A 20,443-nucleotide genomic window follows, 5' to 3' on the forward strand; every position below is an offset into this window, starting at 1 on the left:
CTTCCTTCCTTCCTTCCTTCCTTCCTTCCTTCCTTCCTTCCTTCCTTTCTCCTCCCCCTCTCTCTTTTTCTTTCTTTATTTCCTTTCCACTGCTTAATAAATGTTTTTTGAATGATTATGTCTCTGTATGTCCCTAAAATACCTAGTGCCAAAACAAGACTCTTATCAAATGCCCCAGAGGCTTTATTATGAGTTCTCTCTGAATGCCACAAATCTAACATGAACAGCAGCAGGGAGACAAGCATATGCCAGCTACAACTGTGCCCTTCTCACTTCCTGTCACAGCATTAACTTCAGTCACCATGCAATCCTGATGTGGGGACAAAGAGTGCCCTAGGATTAAAAATATTAAGGGTTACTTTCCCAGGCCCCCTGAGGGGGTTTGAGGCTCATTCTGTAGCCCATCCTGTACCTTGAGATCCTGGAACTGGAGAACTTCTCAAGTCGTTTTCCCCTTATCTTGAAATGCCATACAACTTGTACCAAAAGAATTGCCTTTGTCTCCCTTATCCTGTGTTCCCTATCCTGTCATTCATCTTCCTTATCCTGTCCCTAATCTCCAACCCCCATAAGAAACCCTGAAAATACATCATTTTCCTACAGGCTGTATAGCTTTTTGTCTATATAAGCCTGGGTCTTTTTCCATATCTGTGCTCTTTGTTTAGCTCCTTGCTAACCTCAGGCCTGTGAATCTTTCACCAAATAAAGCTCCCAATGGCTACAGAGAAGAAGTGAATTCTTTCACACCTAAACCAGCCCTCCCAACTCTAAACCTCAACAATCCTATATCTGATTCCACTGCCCTCCATCTCCCATCCATATATACTGGGGAGGAACTAGACTGCTGCTTCTCTTTTGGGAAACATAATTTCTTGTTGTAAATTATTTTGTTGACTTTCTGGTACTGAAGAGATTTATCTTTGCCCCTTTTTTGCCAAAAGGAATTTGGCTCCTTGTTTACAGTTCCCAGAAAAACTTTAAAACTTTTAGATTCCTTGTAGACTCACTTTATCTCTCTCAATTTGAAAGCCTTAGCCTTACCTTTTAAGCTTATTCAAATGTGCTTTCCTTCCTGACCCCAAAAAGAACCTGGCTTCTGTTTGTCTCTCTTTATCTCCATTTGAAAGCAAACTTTCCCCCCTTTCAGCTCCCTTCATTATCTATTCTCATTGTTTATTACCTTCCAGACAGACCCAACCAACCCCTCTTCCTCTGGCCACCCTTAATCCTAGCTAGGTGTCACAAGGTCCAGGACCCAGGCATTCTGCTCATCCCAGCTTACTAGTCACTCCCATCCAGATCTCCTTAGACCCCTCCTCCTGTCACTCCAAACTGCTTGGCCACTCCTTAGACCCCTCCTCCCATCACTCCAAACTGCTTGGCCACTCCTAGACCCCTCCCCCAGTCTTTCTGAACTTAAGACTCACCTTTCCCCCATTCTGATGCTGAGCTGTTCTCAAGCCTAGAGGCTGAGACCCCCTCATGCCCACCTGTCCTCATGGGTGTCATGTGGCCTATTTACCCCAGCCCCGACTCAGACGCTAAGCTGAGCTTTCTTCACTCCCAAGAGGCTGAGACTGCCTCATGCCGCCCGTCCTTACGAGCGTCACCTGACCACCTTAAGCCCTATTTAGATTACTGATGTTTGGGTTCCTTTGGAGTCTGGCCTATATGCTTTAGCTTTAATAAACTTTTTCTCTGGCTGGAAGAAGATCTGAGTTGAATTCATTCAGGCAGATCTGCGCCGCCATCTAGGCTTTTTCCTGCGATCTTGGGGTACCTCTGTGCATCTAGAAGCACTCCAAAAACCCCCACCCTCTTCAGTACCATTAAGTCACATGCAATTTGGGCAGCAAGGACTAGTTTTTCACAGAATCTGATCATCCCTTGAAAGGCCAATCATTCAGTATAGTCCTATTGATGAGGTCTAGAGGTTAGGGGTCCTGGAATCCCAAAATCCCAACACACGGGTCCTGCCTGAAAGAATTCGACTCGAGCCTTATTTCAGCCCAAAACAAGGTTTATTGAAGATTTGCCATATTAGCTAGACTCTTAAGGAATCTGAGCATCTGTGGGCTATTGGCTAGATTGTAAAAATCTGAGCAGTGGCTAGATTATAAGAATCAGAGCACCTTAATGGAGACAAGATGGACCTTATATACAGAAAGACTGTGGGAGGGATATAGGAGTGGCCAAGTAGTTTGGGGTGACAGGAGGAGGGGTCTAAGGAAGATCTGAATGGGAGTGGCCAGTAAGCTGCGGTGAACAGAACTCTTGGGACCTGGACTATGGAGCCTAGCTAGAATTAAGTGTGAGAAGTAGCCAGGAGCCATAGGGAGGTAAGACAATGATAGGAGATTGAGTGTAGCCACAATGAAAGGCCAGTTGATGGGATCATAGCCTCAGGTGAAAGCCAGAGATTTGGCTACATGGGAAAGTCCAGGGTTTTTCCTTTCTGAGATCCAGATCCCAACCCCATCACTATTTAGACTAAAATTAGTATTACAGAGAAATAGTAGCATTATTTAGGGCTGTCTTGAGTATCAACATATTTTTCTTTCTCTCCATCACCTAACTGACAAATCAATGGTACCTATGTAGTATGCTTTTAATAAAAGAGAATATGTGAGTATTATTGTACTGGGAAGGAGGTAATTTATGATTTAGGAGAAAAACAAACAAACAAAAAAAAGACTTTAATAGCATACTAAGCAGAAATACTTGGTCTGGGCATCATCACTTAGCAGTTTAGATTAGTGGCTCTCAGACTTTTTGCTCACAATACCACTATTAAAAATCATTGAGGACTCCAAAGAGTTTTTGCTTATGTGGTTTATATCTATTGATATTTACCCTATTAGAAATCTATTCATGTATTTATTTATTTATTTTTAAGGCAATTGGGGTTAAGTGACTTGCCCAGGGTCACACAGCTAGTGTCAAGTGTTTGGTCTGAGACCAGATTTGAACTCAGGTTCTTCTGACTTCAGGGCTGGTGCTCTATCCACTGCACCACCTAGCTGCCCCCCATTAGAAATTTAAAATCATAAATTTTAAAATATTTATCACTTCATTTAAAAATAAAAATAGTAAGATCATTACATGCTAATATAAGTAACATTTTAAAGAAAAAAGAAGAGTGGCGTTGTTTTACATATTTTTGTAAATATCTTTAATGTCTGACTTAAGAGAAGACAGCTGTATTTTTATATTTGCTTTTGCATTCAATCACTAGGATAGGCTATTTTGGTTGAAGTGGCCAAATCTCTGGCATTTTCCTGAAGCTACAATCCTATCAATTGGCCTTTCATTATCACCTACATCCAGTCTCCCAATTCTATTACCTAGACCTCCATTGTCTATTACTTCCAGATGGCCCCTGGCCACGTCTCACCCTTGATCCTATCTAGACTCTATTCTCCCTTGGCCAGTGGTCCAGGTCCCAGGCATTCTATTCAACCCAGTTTACTGGCCACTCCCATCCAGCTCTTCCTGAGACCTCTCTTCCAGTCACCCCAAACTACTTGGCCACTCCTAGATCCCTCCCATAGTCTTTCTGTATACAAGGTCTATCTCATCTCCATTGAAGTTCTGAGATTCTTAAAATCTAGCCATGGCTCAGATTCCTTAAGAACCTAGCCAATAGCTCACAAATGTTCAGATTCCTTAAGAGTCTGGCCAATATGGTGGATCTTTAATAAACCTTGTCTCTGGCTGAAAGAAGGCTTGGGTTGATTGGGGCAGGACCTGTGTGTTGTGATTTTGGGGTTCCAGCACCCCTAAATATCTAGATCTCAACAGAAGTATATGAAGAAAATCCAGTCTCATATATATATGTAGTTGGAAAAGAGGGGGAGTATTTTAATAGTCAAATGAAATCTTAGTATTATTACAAAAATAGTTTTGACATTGTGGATCCCCTGAAAGGATCTCAGAAATCCAAGGGTTATACTTTGAGAACCATTACCTCGATGGTTTAAATGATCAGGGCTCCAGATTGTCTGTCTCCATTGTCCAAATGCAACCAAAAGCATTCCAGGAAATTCATGGAAAAGCTGCAACTATGGATACCAGGGTTTCCATGATGCATATTGTTCCTTGTGTAATTCCTTTTCAGTAGTTTGTAAACTATATGAGGGGCAGATATTGCTTCAGTTTTGTCCTTGTATCCTAAGACCCCAGCCCAGGACTTAGCAAATAGTGAGTATTTAACAAATGTTTGTGGAATGGACTTTTCTCCACCCTGCCCACTTCCTCCTCTTCTTGGACTTTATTCCTTTTCACTTTCATTTGTTTTCGCCTTCTGCCACCATGTTTCCTTGTCTTCTCTTCTCTACCCCATTTTGACCTGGAGTCAGGAGGCCTGGGGACCTAATAGGTGGGTGATCACCAACATTTACCAAATTATTTTACCTCCCTTAATTTCAGTTTGTTTCATCTGTAAAATGGGGTTTACTATATTTTTACTGCGGACTCAGGCACTTACTAGCTGTGTGGCCTTGCGCAAGTCATTTAACCCTGTTTGCTTCCATTCTTTATCTGTAAAATGAACTGGAGAAGGAAATGGCAACCACTCTAGCATCTTAGTCAAGAAAACCCAAATGGGGTCATGATGAGTTAGACAGTACTGAAAAATGACTGAACAACAAACTTCCTACCTCATGAAATTATGTGAGTGTAAGGAGGGGGTGCCTTCTGAGATTTGAGCAAAATCTTAAGGTCTAAAAGCCTAAATGATAGAAATATTAAAACAAAAAAGGCCTTTAGATTAAAGTAGACATTTCCCATCCCAGAAAGGGTCTAAGATCTGAACATCTCAGTTGCAAAAGAAGAGGCCAGTAAGACAATGAATTTCCCTCTAGCATACAGATGACATTCACATATTTGTCTTTAGCTACTTATCTAAATAAAATCCTTAGAGTTTGGGAGGGAGGACTGACTTAATTGGAAATTATCACCTTATTGAAAAATGGGACATCTGAGCCAGAAAGGATGGTTGAACAGGAGACGTAAGAACTCTTTCATCTTCTTCTAGAAGTGGCAAATAGTTGTTTGTCCTTTTTTCTCGAAGACCATGACATCAGGAAGGTGATGCCATGACTTGCTAGTGAACTGGATTTAAATGAGGGAGGGCTGTGCAAGATCACTAGCCTCACTCTCTCTTCTGGAGCCATCTGGGTCCGGTGACAAGATATAGATCAGGATAACTGAAGAAGGCCTCACATGCAGTGGGAGATCTTGGCCTTTTTAAGCTAAGGTCTTTCCCAAGTCTCAGACTGACGGAGGCAATACCCATTTAGTAATAAAGACTAGGTAAGAAATGAGCAGAGAATGGGTTTAGTTACCTAGTTAAAAAAAAAGCTACCTGGGAGGGGAAGATCCTCAAGGTTTCTGGCCAAAACAGAAACAATTGCTATTTACAGTCATTCTGAAACATCAGGGCCCAAACAATGATCAAGTGAGGTTTGGGATGGGATCTGTTGTTGGCCAATCAATGAGAGCCAGAGTGATTTGAACTTAAGACATGGTCCCTAAGAAAGAAATCTAGCCCACAAACCCCAAGATATCTCGGAAGGTTTCAGCAATCAAAATTTATATTCCTATGGGCTAAGCACCTGCAGGTAAGGGTATGATTCCCTATATGGACAGAGGGAGAGTAGAGAGAAAGGAAGGAAGAAAAGAGAGAAATGTGTTGCCCAACTGGAACTGGCCAGTTGGGTCCCCCCAGAGTACACTAGAGAATATAGACATCTAATGTAAGAATCCTAGCAATTTATTAGTTGTCAATAAAATAAGGATAACTGGATGTTGGACCTTCTTGGCCAAGCAGCATTTCGAATAGATTGATTTTAGTATTGTCATCTTGCAGACCCTTGTGCCTTAGACAAAACTGATCTACCAAACTGCTGCACCAAGATCAGTGTAATACCCACTAAGTCCTCAATTACTAGTGCAGCAGCAATGATCTGATGAGAATTTCCTTGCTTTTACTTTAATAAGTGCTCACAGAATTGAGTTGAATTGAACTTCTGAGATCCACCTCTCTGTCTCCAGTCATTGTTTTGTGTTTTACTTTAAAAAGTGATTAGCTCCTGTCCTTCTTGCGCCCTTTGCTTTCTTTTGAAAATCCATGTTTTAAATCATACTATTCTATTTGACTGACAGGGATGTTGTTTCATGCTTGATTGATGATATCAGAGATGGTCTTTGAAAAGTCTTTGCAACCCTCCATTAAAATTCCAAGTTGAAAGTGAACAAAGAAGAACTGCAAACAAGCAAACACATCCCAGGGGGGAAAGGGAAGAAAAAAGAAAAGAAAGGAAAAGAAAAAGTGTAATTTCATGATGCAGCAATGCCTTGTGGGCTGTGGCCTGGGGGTTTAGCCCTTGAAGAGGAGAAAGGAGCCCCTGGTCCACACAGCTCTACTGGCTTGGCACTGGAATTAGAATGCAGGTGATGATTGGTTGCCCAAGTTATTCATAAATAAAACCAGCTGGCTGCAACAAAAAGTCCAAGTTCCCGAGGCTTCATAATTATTTATGAGCCAGGTCAGTGTGCAGAGAGTGTTACCAAAACACAATGAGAGCAAACAGCCTTCTTTCCCTTGAGAAAACAGCTGACTTAAAAAAAAATTCTGAAAGAAAAAAAGAGGCCTGTAATACATTTATTTTCATGTTATTATCTCCTTATGGTTCTGGATGGTAAATCATATAAGAGCATTATTATCATGCCAGCCTTGCAATAGCCCATTGAAACAAATCCATCCAACATGATTGCAGATTTAATTAGTTTGTTGGTTTAAAAGAAGAGACTCAAATTTTCACATCAGCTTTCATTTGCTGGGACAAACTGGCAAACCACCTCTAGAATTGGGTTACCAGTACTTGTTGCTGCTGTTGTTGCTGGTTTTGTTACCTCTTCTTTCTCCTTTTCTTCTTCCTCCCTTCTCTCCCCCTCTTCCTCCACTGGACTCATTCTTCTGTGACCTGGCAACTGGGCTTGGAGGTGATAAAACTCTCTCCATCCCAATCCCAGTAGCCACAGCTATCTAAGACCCAGAAAAGAAAGTTCTAAATATCAACGGAATTGGCATTGTCAAATGGTTCAACATCAGCAACTGATATTATTTTATTAATGTAAATAACAGTGAAAAAAGAGGCTTTACCTCCTGCTTTGCTGTTGTACTCTAAGGCCTTTTTATCTGACAAACTGAAGAATGTAAGCTCCTTGAGAACAAGGATTATTTGAATTTTTGTGTTTTTATCCACATTGTTAATTTTCTACATATAGTAAATGCTTAATAAAATGTTTTGACTTCTTCTCTTCCTTCTCCACTCCCTCTTCCTTCTTCTTCTTCTTTTTCTTCCTCATTCGCCTCCTTCTCCACCACCTCCTCCTTCTTTTCCTCTTCTTCTCCATCTTCCTCTTCTTCCTTCTCTTCCTCTTTTTCTTCCTCCTCCTTTTTCTTCTTCTAAAATTCTAAAAATACAAATCAACAGAGTCAGGTGAAGATAGGCTGGGAACATACTTGATCTGACCATCCCTATTATAAGATAACTTTGGAAGAGTTCTTTTTCAGCTACCTTGTTTCTATACACCTTTATATTCCTATTTTTAGTAGCTGCTTGTAAGGGAATTAGTTGCTTTGTTGATCAATCTTCTGAAATGCAGGTCATTTAGTTCTACTCATTAAGCATGCTAAATAATGTGGAATATTAGTTGCTCATTAAGAAAAAATCTCAGGAGAATTGGTGCAGAGTTGAGTCTTAATCACTGGCAAAAATACAATGGACATATTCAATTTGGAATGTCTATGATGGTCTTTAGCCAGGAAAAAACAAGACTTGGCAACATAAAGGACTTATTTACAAAGCTGGAATAGGTACATTGGTAGAAATCCAGTGCTTGAGGTAGAGGAACTAAAAAGAAACATTATTCCTTTTTCATAGTGGTTTTAATCCTTTCTCTATGCCCAATTCTTTGCATGTGGGAATTTATGTGGAGTAGCATGCCCTTGTTCCATTTCTATTTTCTCTTCTTACATATCCTTTGCATTAAAAACAAACAAATACACAAACTCAATTGAAGGTTTCCAATCAATGTAGTTTTAGAGCTGAGGTTAGGGTTCCTGGCTTTAGCTCTGTAGTCCACATATCTCTTCTCCCGTCTCATCTATGTTTACTTATTTATTCAGTAAATATGAACCTAGGTATAATGCCATAGGTAGATTGTGGGCTGGGTGTATACACCATTTACTCTTGGCCTGAAAGGAATGGGAATGACCAATGAGAATGCTTCCTGGAATGTCCCAGGACAATCTGGCTTGCACTCTATGCATACCTATGGACAATATACAGTGCAAGGTATAGTGGAGGTAGGGGTGAAGGAAAGAGATACACTGATAAAACATCCTTGTTTCCCCATAGTGTATAATTTAACAGAAGAATAGTAGGATAGAAATATACTACAAATCAAAATATGAGTACATAAGAGGAAGTTTGAGGGCCATGAGATCAAATGAGGGAGAGATATCCAAGCATATACAAATGGAGCTATGATCTCATTGATATTGTCATGCCCTCCAGTGATGCAGATCATAATGGATGCATGCCTTACCATCCTGTGTGATTTATCCACGTTCTTCTCTAAGTTCATCTCAGGGGCTACACTTAATATGCTGGGAGCCCCCCAGCATGATTTCCTTACTTTCTCTTAACAACGTGAAGATACTAGTGGAGTACACAGCTCTCCATCCTCACTCTTGGCATGAGACCAATATGTCCTTTTTTGATCATTTCTCTGATGACATACTTTCCTTCAGCTTCTATAATCTTTGTTTTTTATGTGTTGCAGGCTGATTATATCCAATACACACCTCTCCACTGCCCTCTGTGTGATACTTATTTTTAATTCCATATATTTTTTCTTTTTTTATTAATTTATTTTGATTTATCAATAATCACTTCCATATGCTTTTGAGTTTAAAATTTTTCTCCCCCTTCCTCCCCACCACTCTCCCCAAGACGGGGCACAATCTGATATAGTCTATACATTTACATTCATATTAAACATATTTTCACATTAGTGATATAATTAGAAATTAAAACCAATAGGAGGAACCATCAGAAAGAAGAAACAAAACTCAACAGAAGAGAAAAAAATAACAATTCGGCTTCCATAGTTCTTTCTTTGGGTATGGATAGCATTTTCCATTACAAGGCCTCTGGAGATGTTTTAGATCCTTGTATTGCCAGGAAGGGTTAAGTTTATCAATATTAGTCATCACACAATGTGGCTGTTATTGTGTAGAACATTCTCTTGGTTCTGCTCCCTTCACTCAGCAGTGGACCATACAAGTCTTTCCAGTTTTTCTGAAGTCAGCCTGTTCACCATTTCTTATAGAACAATAGTATTCCATCACATTCATATACCACAACTTGCTCAGCCATTCCCCAATTGATGGGCATCCTCTCAATTTCCAATTCTTTGCCACCACAAAAAGAGCTGCTATGAATATTTTTGTACATGTAGGTCCTTTTCCCGTTTGTGTGATCTCTTTGGGATATAGCCCTAGAAGTGCTTTGCTGGGTCAAAGGGTATGCACATTTTTATAGCCCTTTGGGCATAGTTCCAAATTGCTCTCTGAAATGGTTGGATCAGTTCACAACTTCACCAACAATGCATTAGTGTTCCAATTTTCCCACATCTTCTCCAACTTTTATCATTTTCCTGTTTTGTCGTGTTGGTCATTCTGATAGGTGTGATGTGGTACCTCAGAGTTGTTTTGATTTGCATTTCTCTAGTCAATAGTGATTTAGAGCATTTTTTCATATGACTATAGATAGCTTTAATTTCTTTATTTGAGCACTGTCTGTTCATATCCTTTGACCACTTATCAATTGGGGAATGGCTTGTATTCTTATAAATTTGACTTAATTCTCTATATATTTTAGAAATGAGGCCCTTATCAGAGAGACTGGTTGTAAAAATTCTTTCCCAATTTTCTACCTTCCTTCTAATCTTAGTTGCATTGGCATTGTTTGTGCAAAAACTTTTCAATTTAATGTAATGAAAATTATCTATTTTGCTTTTCGTAATGTTCTCTATCTCCTGTTTGGTCATGAATTCTTCTGTTCTCCATAAATCTGACAGGTAAACTATTCCTTGCTCTCTCAATTTGCTTATAGTATCAGCCTTTATATCTAAATCATGGACCCATTTTGACTTTATTGTGGTATATGGTGTGAGATTTTGGTCTATGCCTAGTTTCTGCCATACTCTTTTCCAGTTTTCCCAGTAGTTTTTTTTTCAAAGAGTGGGTTCTTATCCCAGAAGCTGGGGTCTTTGGGTTTATCAAATAATATATTACTATAGTCATTGACTACTGTGTCTTGCATACTTAACCTATTCCACTGATCCACCACTCTATTTATTAGCCAGTACCAAGCAGTTTTGATGATTGCTGCTTTATAATAAAATTTAAGATCTGGAATGGCTAGGCCACCTTCCCCTGCATTTCTTTTCATTAGTTCTCTTGATATTCTGGACCTTTTGTTCTTCCAAATGAATCTTGTTATTATTTTTTCTAACTCTATAAAATAATTTTTTGGTAGTTTGATTGGTATGGCACTGAATAAGTAAATTAGCTTAGGTAGAATTGTCATTTTTATTATATTAGCTTGGCCTACCCAATTATTTAGATCTCATTTTATTTTTCCAATTATTTAGATCTGATTTTATTTGTGTGAAAAGTGTTTTGTAATTGTGTTCATAGAGTTTTTGGGTTTGTTTCTGGAGGTGGACTCCTAAATATTTTATAATGTCTACAGTAAGTTTAAATGGGATTTCTCTTTCTATCTCTTGCTGTTGGGCTTTGTCGGTAATATATAGAAATGCCAATGATTTATGTGGGTTTATTTTATAGCCTGCAACTTTGCTAAAGTTGTTTATTATTTCAATTAGTTTTTTACTTGATTCTTTGGGATACTCTAAGTATAACATCATGTCATCTGCAAAGAGTGATAGCTTTGTTTCTTCTTTGCCTATTCTAATGCCTTCAATGTCTTTTTCTTTTCTTATTGCCAAAGCTAACATTTCCAGTACGATGTTGAATAACAGTGGTGATAATGGACATCCTTGTTTCCCCCCGATCTTATTGGAAATGCTTCTAGCTTGTCCCTATTACATATTATGCTTGCTGAAGGTTTTAGATAGATGCCATTTATTATTTGAAGGAAGACTCCATTTATACCTATGCTCTCTAGTGTTTTTAATAGGAATGGGTGTTGTATTTTGTCAAAAGTTTTTCTGCATCTAATGAGATGATCATGTGGTCTCTGTTAGTTTTGGTGTTGATATGATCAATTATTCTGATAGTTTTCCTTATATTGAACCAGCCCTGCATTCCTGGTATAAATCCTACCTGGTCATAGTGTATTATTTGTGTGATAAGTTGCTGTAATCTATTTGCTAATATTTTGCTTAAAATTTTTGCATCTATATTCATTAGAGAAATTGGTCTATAATTTTCTTTCTCTGTTTTGACTCTTCCTGGTTTAGGTATCAGCATCATATTTGTATCATAAAAAGAATTTGGTAAGATTCCTTCTTTACCTATTTTACCAACTAGTTTATATAGTATTAGAATTAATTGTTCTTTAAATGTTTGATAGAATTCGCATGTAAATCCATCTGACCCTGGAGATTTTTTCCTAGGGAGCTCATGAATGACTTGTTCAATGTCTTTTTCTGAGATGGGGTTATTTAAGTATTTTACTTCCTCTTCTGTTAATCTGGGCAATTTATATTTTTGTAAATATATATCCATTTCACTAAGATTGTCAAATTTGTTGGCAGATAGTTGGGCAAAATAATTCCTAATTGTTATTTTAATTTCCTCTTCCTTGGTGGTAGTTTCACCCTTTTCATTCTTGATACTAGTAATTTGGTTTTCTTCTTTCTTTTTTTAATTAGATTAACCAAAGTTTTATCTATTTTATTGTTTTTTTTTCATAAAACCAGCTCTTAGTTTTATTTATTAGTTCAATAGTTTTCTTAATTTCAATTTTATTAATTTTTCCTTTGATTTTCAATGTTTCTAATTTGGTGTTCAATTGAGGATTTTTAATTTGTCCTTTTTCTTGTTTTTTTAGTTGTATTCCCAATTCATTGATATCCTCTTTTTCTATTTTATTTATGTAAGCATTTAAAGACATAAAACTTCCCCTAAGAACTGCTTTTGCTGCATCCCATAAGTTTTGGTATGTTGTCTCATTATTGTCATTCTTTTGAATGAAATTATTGATTGTTTCTATGATTTGTTGTTTGACCCAATCATTTTTTAGGGTTAGATTATTTAGTTTCCAATTATTTTTTAGTCTATCTTTCCACAGCCCTTTATTACATATAATTTTTATTGCATCATGATCTGAAAAGGATGCATTTACTATTTCTGCCTTTCTGCATTAGATTGTGAGGTTTTTATGCCCTAGTACATGGTCAATTTTTGTGTATGTGTCATGTACCCCCAAGAAAAAAGTATATTCCTTTCTATCCCCATTCAGTTTTCTCCACAGGTCTATCATACCTAACTTTTTTAATGTTCTATTCACCTCCTTAACTTATTTCTTGTTTATTTTGTGGTTAGATTTATCTAGTTCTGAGAGGGGGAGGTTGAAGTCCCCCACTAGTATAGTTTTGCTGTCTATTTCTTCCTGTAACTCCCTGAACTTCTCCTCTAAGAATCTGGATGCTATACCATTTGGTGCATATATGTTTAGTAATTATATTACTTCATTGTCTATGGTGCCTTTTAGCAGGATGTAGTTTCCTTCCTTATCTCTTCTGATGAAATCTATTTTTGCTTTTGCTTTGTCTGAGATCAGGATTGCTACCCCTGCTTTTTTTTACTTCAGCTGAAGCATAATATATTTTGCTCCAACCTTTTACCTTTACCTTGTATGTGTCACTCTTTTTCAAATGTGTTTCCTGTAAACAACATATTGTAGGATTATGGTTTTTAATCCAATCTGCTATATGCTCCCGTTATATGGGAGAGTTCATTCCATTCACATTTACAGTTATGATTACTATCTGTGTCTTTTTCTCCATACTTCCCCCCCACCCCATTTATGCTTTTCTTTCTCCTTTCTCCTTCCCCCCCACTAGTGTTTTGCTTTTGACCAGTGCCTCCTATGGTCTCACCTCCCTTCTATTATCCCTTTCCATTTTCTTCCCCTTTACCCTTATTGCTTCTTCCCTCCCTTCTATCCCCCCTCCCCTTTCTTTCCCCTTTTCTCTCCTAATGCCTATAGTGCAAGTTAGATTTCTATACCTAACTGATTATGTTGTTCCCTTCTTGAGCCAAATCTGATGAGAGTAAGGTTCAAACAATGCTCATCCCCCTCCCTTCTTTACCTCTGCTCTAATAGGTTTTTGTGTCTTTTCCTGTAACATAATTTACCCTTGTCAGCCTCCTCCTTTCTCAGTACATTTTCTTAGCTCAGACTAATCCACTTACTTGGATCCATTTAACCCACTTGATTAATTTTTTTTATCATTACATCAAAGTCAACTTATATCCACCCCCCTTATGTATACTCCTTTAACATGGTATAATAACAACGCAGTTCTCAAGAGTTGCAAGTGTCATCTTCCCTTGTAGGGATGTAAACATTTTGCCCTTATTAACAACATATTGTATCTTTCTGTCCCATTTACCTTTTTATGTCTCTCTTGAATCTTGTACTTGAAGATCAAATTTTTTGTTGAGCTCTGGTCTTTTTATCAGAAAGGTTTGTTGAATATCCATCTCCTTCCCTGAAAAATCACGTTCATTTTCTCTGGGTAGTTAATCCTTGGCTACATTCCAAGCTCCTTTGCCTTATGGAATATCATGTTCCATGCCCTACAGTCTTTTAATATAGAGGCTGCAAGGTCCTGTGTCATCCTGACTGTGGTTCCATGATATTTAAATTGTTTCTTTCTGGCTGCTTGTAGTAATTTCTTTTTAATCTGGTAATTTTGGAATTCAGCTATTATATTCCTTGGTATTTTCAATTTGGGATCTCTTTCAGGAGGGGAGTGGTGGATTCTTTCTATAGTTATTTTACCTTCAGGTTCTAGGACTTCAGGGCAGTTTTCCTTCATGATTTCCTGAAGGATATCATCCAGGTTCTTTTTTTCATCATGATTTTCAGGTAGGCCTATAATTTTTAAATTGTCTCTCCTGGATCAATTTTCCAGGTCAATTGTTTTACCCATGAGGTATTTTATGTTTTCATCTACTTTTTCATTTTTTTGTTTCTGTTTGACTGATTCTTGCTCTCTCATAGAGTCATTAGTTTCCATTTGTTCAATTCTAATTTTTAACATATTGTTTTTTTCTGTTAGATTTTGTACTTTCTTCTCCAATTGGTCAATTGTATTTTTAAGGGATTTACTTTCTTCATTGCGCTTTTTTTTCCAATTGGCCAATTATGTGTTTCAGGGACTTGTTTTCTTCAGTATACTTTTTTTTCCAATTGGCCAATTGTACTTTTAAAGGACTCCTCTACCTCTCTCATTTGATTTTCAAAATCCTTCTTGAGTTCTTCTAAGAAGGCTTTTTGGGTTTCAGACCAATTCATATTCCCTTTTGATGTCGCAGATGTGGGTTTGATAACAGTGTTGTCCTCTTCAGAATTTCTGTCTTGATCTTCACTCTTCTCAAAATATGAATCTATGGTATGTTTTTTTTTACTCATGGTGTTTCTTTGTTCCCTGGCCTTTAAAGAGATTAAGCTCTCCTGCTGAGGAGCAGAGGGCACTGATTCAAGCTTCTTCTGTTGGGAGCCTAGGTCTTGGTCACTGGCTTTGTGTGCTGGGGCCTCTTATCTTGGCAATTGGAAGCTGTAGGGTTCTGGCAGCTTATCTGGTGTTGGGCTGGAATCAGCAAGGCTCGGACTTTCAGGTAAATCTATGTTGCCTGCTTTTCCTTTCCTTTAGCTTTGTTTAGCGCCTTTTAGATAAGTGCTGCCAGGTGTTTATCTGCCTGAGGCCCCTTGCAGTGCTGCCTCCCTTATTTCTGTTGAGGTACTGGGAGACTTCTTTGCTATAGAATGCCAAGGCACCTGGTGGTTTTCTGAGCTGGTTTCCACCAGTTACCCCACCCTCACTGAAGCACTCGGAGGTACAGCTGTTGGTGTTTGTCCGCTCGACCACCTGGGCTTTGGGATCTCCTCCGGGTTGGGAGTTGGAGGCTGTAGAGTTCTGACAGCTTACCTGGTGTTGGGCTGGAATCAACAAGGCTGGAACTTTTTGGCACCTCTAGGTTGCTTTCTTCAGCTCCTTTCAGAGGAATGCTGCTGCGTGCTTATCTGCCTGGAGCCCTTTGAAGTGCTGCTTCCCTTATTTTTGCTGAGGCACTGGGAGACCCGTTTGCTGTAGAATGCCAAGGCACCAGAATCTCCTCCTGGTGTGCTAAAGTGGGTCTTTCCACTAACTGGCTGGGGAACTCCTGTTTCGTACTGCTCCCCTTCTCCCAGGGTAAGAGGGGCCTTTCCCATTAATCCCTCTAGCTACCTGGGCTACTGCACTGCTGCACCCTGTCTTTCTTCTGGTTCAGCTGTTCCAGGTTTTTTTGGGCGGTGATATTTTCTGGGTTTTCAGAGGGTGAGAGGGACTATCTTTTTACTCCGCCATCTTGGCTCCTGGAAGTGGAAGAGAACTTGGCCTCTCCATATTTTTATAATCAACAAAAATGAATAAATATAGTGCTGTCTCATATTATCTATTTCATTTAGTCAATTATTTGATGACATAGTTATGGCTTATTTTGGAATTTGGGTCCGTAACAGAAATTTTTTCAGTGTGGAGAAATTCTGATATGGAAACTCCTTCTCTTGGCAAAGAGAACCGCCTGAGCCATTGAGAAGTTAGATGATTTACACATGATTACCTAGCCAGAATGTGTCAGAAGCTGAATTTGAACTCAGTAATTCCTGACTCCAAAACCAGCTTTCTATCCACCATGCTGTGGTACTGGGAAATTTTGCTTGGAAAAGGCTACCTGTCCCTTAATAGTAGCCCCACCAATGATTCTTTCATGTCCTTCTCAATCACACATACACACATACATACACACACACACACGAAAGAGAATGTATGTATGTACATGTATGTATACACACGTCTTTAGGTTCTTTCAAGCTCTAAATCTATAATATTAATTAAATATATATTAATTATGGTACATATAATAAAATACAATGATAACTATTAAACATTCAACCAAACATTAAATAAAGAAATAATTATTAAATATTTCATTAAATACTACATATTTAATATTCAAATATAATTTACACATAATTATAAATTAATTAAATAATTAGTTATATACAAATTTATAGTTATCAATTAAATATTATGTGTGTATATATATATACATATATATATATAATATGGTACATATCTGTTCTTATTAATGTTCTTTTTGTTACTTTTTTTTGGTGAAGGTGGTGGTGAGCTTGAAGGAACCTGAGGAACCTTTATTGTACGTGTGAGGAAACTGAGACCCAGGGAGATGACTTGTCCAAGGCCACACAAGTAATAAGTACTAAAGGTGGGATTGGAGCCCATATTTTCTGCCTCCAGATCCAGTGCTCCTTCTTCTGAACTATGTTGTGACCTTCCTCCTTCCTTCTTCAACTTCCTTCTCCCCTTCCATAGGAGATAGTTAGAGCCTCTTTGAGTGTCTCTGATGTAACTCCTTAAACAGGAAGAGGGCATGTACTGTAGGAACTACATGCTCACAAATAATGTTATTTAACTCTTTGTTCACCTCTCTCTTTTTTTAAAATGATCTAGTCAGGGTTAAGTGACTTGCCCAGGGTCACACAACTAGTAAGTGTCAAGTGTCTGAGGCCAGATTTGAACTCAGGTCCTCCTGACTGCAAGGCTGGAGCTCTATCCATTGTGTCACCTAGCTGCCCTGTTTACCTCTTTTAAAAATGTTTCTACCATCACTAATTTTCTTTATTGAACTTTACAGATTAACTACAAGCAACTTTGTACCCTTTTGCAAATACTGAAACTCCTTGGCTTTCCCATGACTCTTGTCCAGGGTGCTGCTAGACGTCTTGTTGCACACTGTCATTTCTAGATCTTTATTTGACTGTTTTCATTCAACATCCCCTCCTATTTAAGAGTTCATATTCTCCAATTATATCAACCTATCCCCACCCTTGTAACTGTCATACATTAGCCCTAAGGATACTTTTTTAGCTTCATTAATGACTTTAGCCTCTAGCTCACAGTCTTCCTTTCAATTCAAAGCATCATCCTAAATGCTTTCAATATTCAATTTGATGAGTCTTCTAACAACCTGGCCATTCAGTCTTCCATCCTCTCAACTCTTTTGGCCCCTCCTTGTCCTCTTTATTTCAACCACAGAATTGGTCACGCCACAGACCTCAATATCAACCACAAGTGTTCTACCCTCAAGATCCTGAAGAATTCCCAAATACTCCTCTCTGATGATAGTCTTCTGCTTTCCTCCATATACCATTCCTTCACTTTTCCTAAATATACTTGTTATCAATAATATTATCTACAGATCCTCAACTGATTTTTATTTTCCTAGTTCAACACTCCTTTTCTGACTTTACTTACATTTTTTGACAGCCTTGACCAGTCAGCATCTCAATAATATACTGTCCTCCAACCTTAAATTCCTTTCCACTTCATCTTTGTTTCTCTCATTTTGCTAATCCCTTGTCTTGGGTTACCTCCACAGTCTGGCTTTTCTACTCTTACCCCTTAACATCTTGGAGCTACCAAGAAGAGACTTGTATTCAAGGATCCACTTACTATCTAATCTCATCAGGGTACTCACCATAGTTCTCCTCCTTCAGATATTGTGAATTGATTAGTCAATATTCTCACAATTGTGTTGCCTCCCTTGCATATCTCTATGTGCACCTGACCTAATTTAGCTGCTTTCTCTGTCTTAGCTGTCTTCAGTGACATTTTTGCCTTTTTCATAACCACAAGTGGGACTATGTTGTTTGAGTCCAATGTATATGAGTCCCTCCATAGTCTTGGTGGTGAAAAGAGGTTTTTTTTTTTAAGTAACAATTTTTGTAGATCTTTTCTTTCTTCCATTTCTTGTCCTCCTTCCAGTTTCACCCTTAAACATACTCTCAGGATGACTTTGAATAGTTAGGTGTCTTGACAAACTTCTTTTAAAATGGTTTTGCACTCTCCTGCTTCGCTATTTTATTAGATGACTTGATTCATAATTTTTCTCATTCTTCTGAGATTTTTCAAATGAATTTTTATTTTAAACTGGTATTGCCTATGACCGCCATGTCATTTCATCTGGTAAGTTTGTCAAATGTTTGCTGACTCACGTGCTTTTCAGGCTTTTTTGATCCTTTTGTTTAGCAATTGATATAAATTAATTAAACTCCTATGTTGAAATTATTATAGTTGATATCAATGTCATTTCTTCCACCTATACTCCATTTTAGTTATTAATAACTTGTCTAAATGCCATGTTCAATTTATTTTAATTGTATGCCATCCCCCCCCACCAATTTTCATTTTCCCTTCTATCTTTTTAAAATCTTTCTTCCAAGGGGCAATTAGGTGGAGCAGTGGATAGAGCTCTGGCTTTGGAGTCAGGAGGACCTGAGTTCAAACATGGCCTCAGACACATAACACTCACTAGCTGTGTGACCCTGGGCAAGTCTCTTAACCCCTATTGCTTCACCAAAAAGTGAAAAAAAACTTTCTTCTAAGTCTATGATATGACTGTAGACTGTATACTAATGGTTGATTCAGGAAGAACACACACATCAGTAAAAAGCAATTTCCTATTGGAAAAACATAATCAGTTTGATTTATATTTGTGACAATAATTGACGCTTGCTATGGTTGGTACTTTCTTATTCTTTTATTGAATAAAACATTCATGATAATGAAGTGTGACGCTTCTGTGAAGTTTATTAGAGTTTGATCTCTCTCATTCCTTTTTCTTAATTTATATTTTCTAATTTTTTTTGTTGTCTTCCCCTATCTTTATTTTTAAGTCACAAAGTATCAAAGTATATATTGAATCAATTTGAAGATCTTATCATGTTCTTTGTAGAATTACTCTAAATCCTTATTCCCTTCAATAATTTTGGTGCATAAATTGCAATTACTTTTATGATAATCTTTTATCAAATACTTATCATGAGTATTGTAAAATGAGATGACCACATCATGATGTTCCTTGTTTTATCTGGGCACATGATAAAGTGAATTCTGTCAAAACCTTTATTTGTTTTTTCAAGAAGAAGTTAAGTTATCCTTCTATTTGACTGTAGTTTCTTTTTGTTGTCTGATTTCTTTTGAAATGAGAATGTTAAGATGAATGCCACTTAATTCCTCCTGTAGTATGTCCATTCATTGGTCATTGGACAAAGAGCTCCCATTTAGCATTACAATAGCCAAGATAAAGTTTATAGATGGCATAAAATTATGATTCTGAGACCTCTGGGCCCCCTTTTCTATTACTCTAGTACTATCACTTCAGAGGTGGAAGTGGGCTATACAGAACTGAGGGTAATTTTATATTTCTTTTTTTTTTCATTGGTTGCTATGGCCAAATAATTCATCACAAAATGACTAGTTTTCTGGGGTTGAGTCTCTCCATTTTTTAATTGGGCTAGCTCATATAAAGTAGACTCAGTCTTTTGCTGGGGTTATATCATGAGCCTTTTCAGCATGGTAGCACTGGCTAGAGTTTGCATGCAGTTAGCACAGCCTTTGAGAACCCAAGGTCACCTCTATGTCATGATAAGGCATTGGAGTAGGACTATAGAATAAACTCAGTTAATTTAGGTTAGGATGATCCTCCATCCCTTCTTATCTTACCTGGGGCTTTGTTTCTTCAATCATCATCCTCCTCCACTCCCCTTGCACCTTACATCTTTTGTTTATGCCTCTATGTTGGCTCCCTCACCTCTGTTTGAAAATATGCTCAGGTTCCTGTAAAATATCTTGCCATGATCTTTCTATGTTCTCTAGCTATTAAAGTAGCTTTTCATTTTTTTCTTTTACCTCTAGCATTTTAAAAGTCACCTGCACTCCCTCACCACACTAATTCACTTTCCATTCATTCATCAGACCACTAGAATCTGCCTTCAATTCCTACTATTTTACCAATACTGAACTCTTTAAGGTCACTGATGACTTTCCAGTTGCACACCCAGTGGTCTTTTCTCAGTCTTCATCCTTCTTGTCCTTTCTGTAATATTTTGAGGTGTTGACCACATCCTTTTTATTTATACTCTCTCTTCCTTTGGGCTTCCATGGCACTGACATTTCTGTGTTCTCTTTTTATCCATCTAATCATTCCTTCCCTCTCTCTCTCTCTCTCTCTCTCTCTCTCTCTCTCTCTCTCTCTCTCTCTCTC

Source organism: Vombatus ursinus, unplaced genomic scaffold (assembly GCF_900497805.2).
Source record: "Vombatus ursinus unplaced genomic scaffold, bare-nosed wombat genome assembly UNPS02014863.1, whole genome shotgun sequence".
Taxonomy (NCBI): Eukaryota; Metazoa; Chordata; class Mammalia; order Diprotodontia; family Vombatidae; genus Vombatus; species Vombatus ursinus.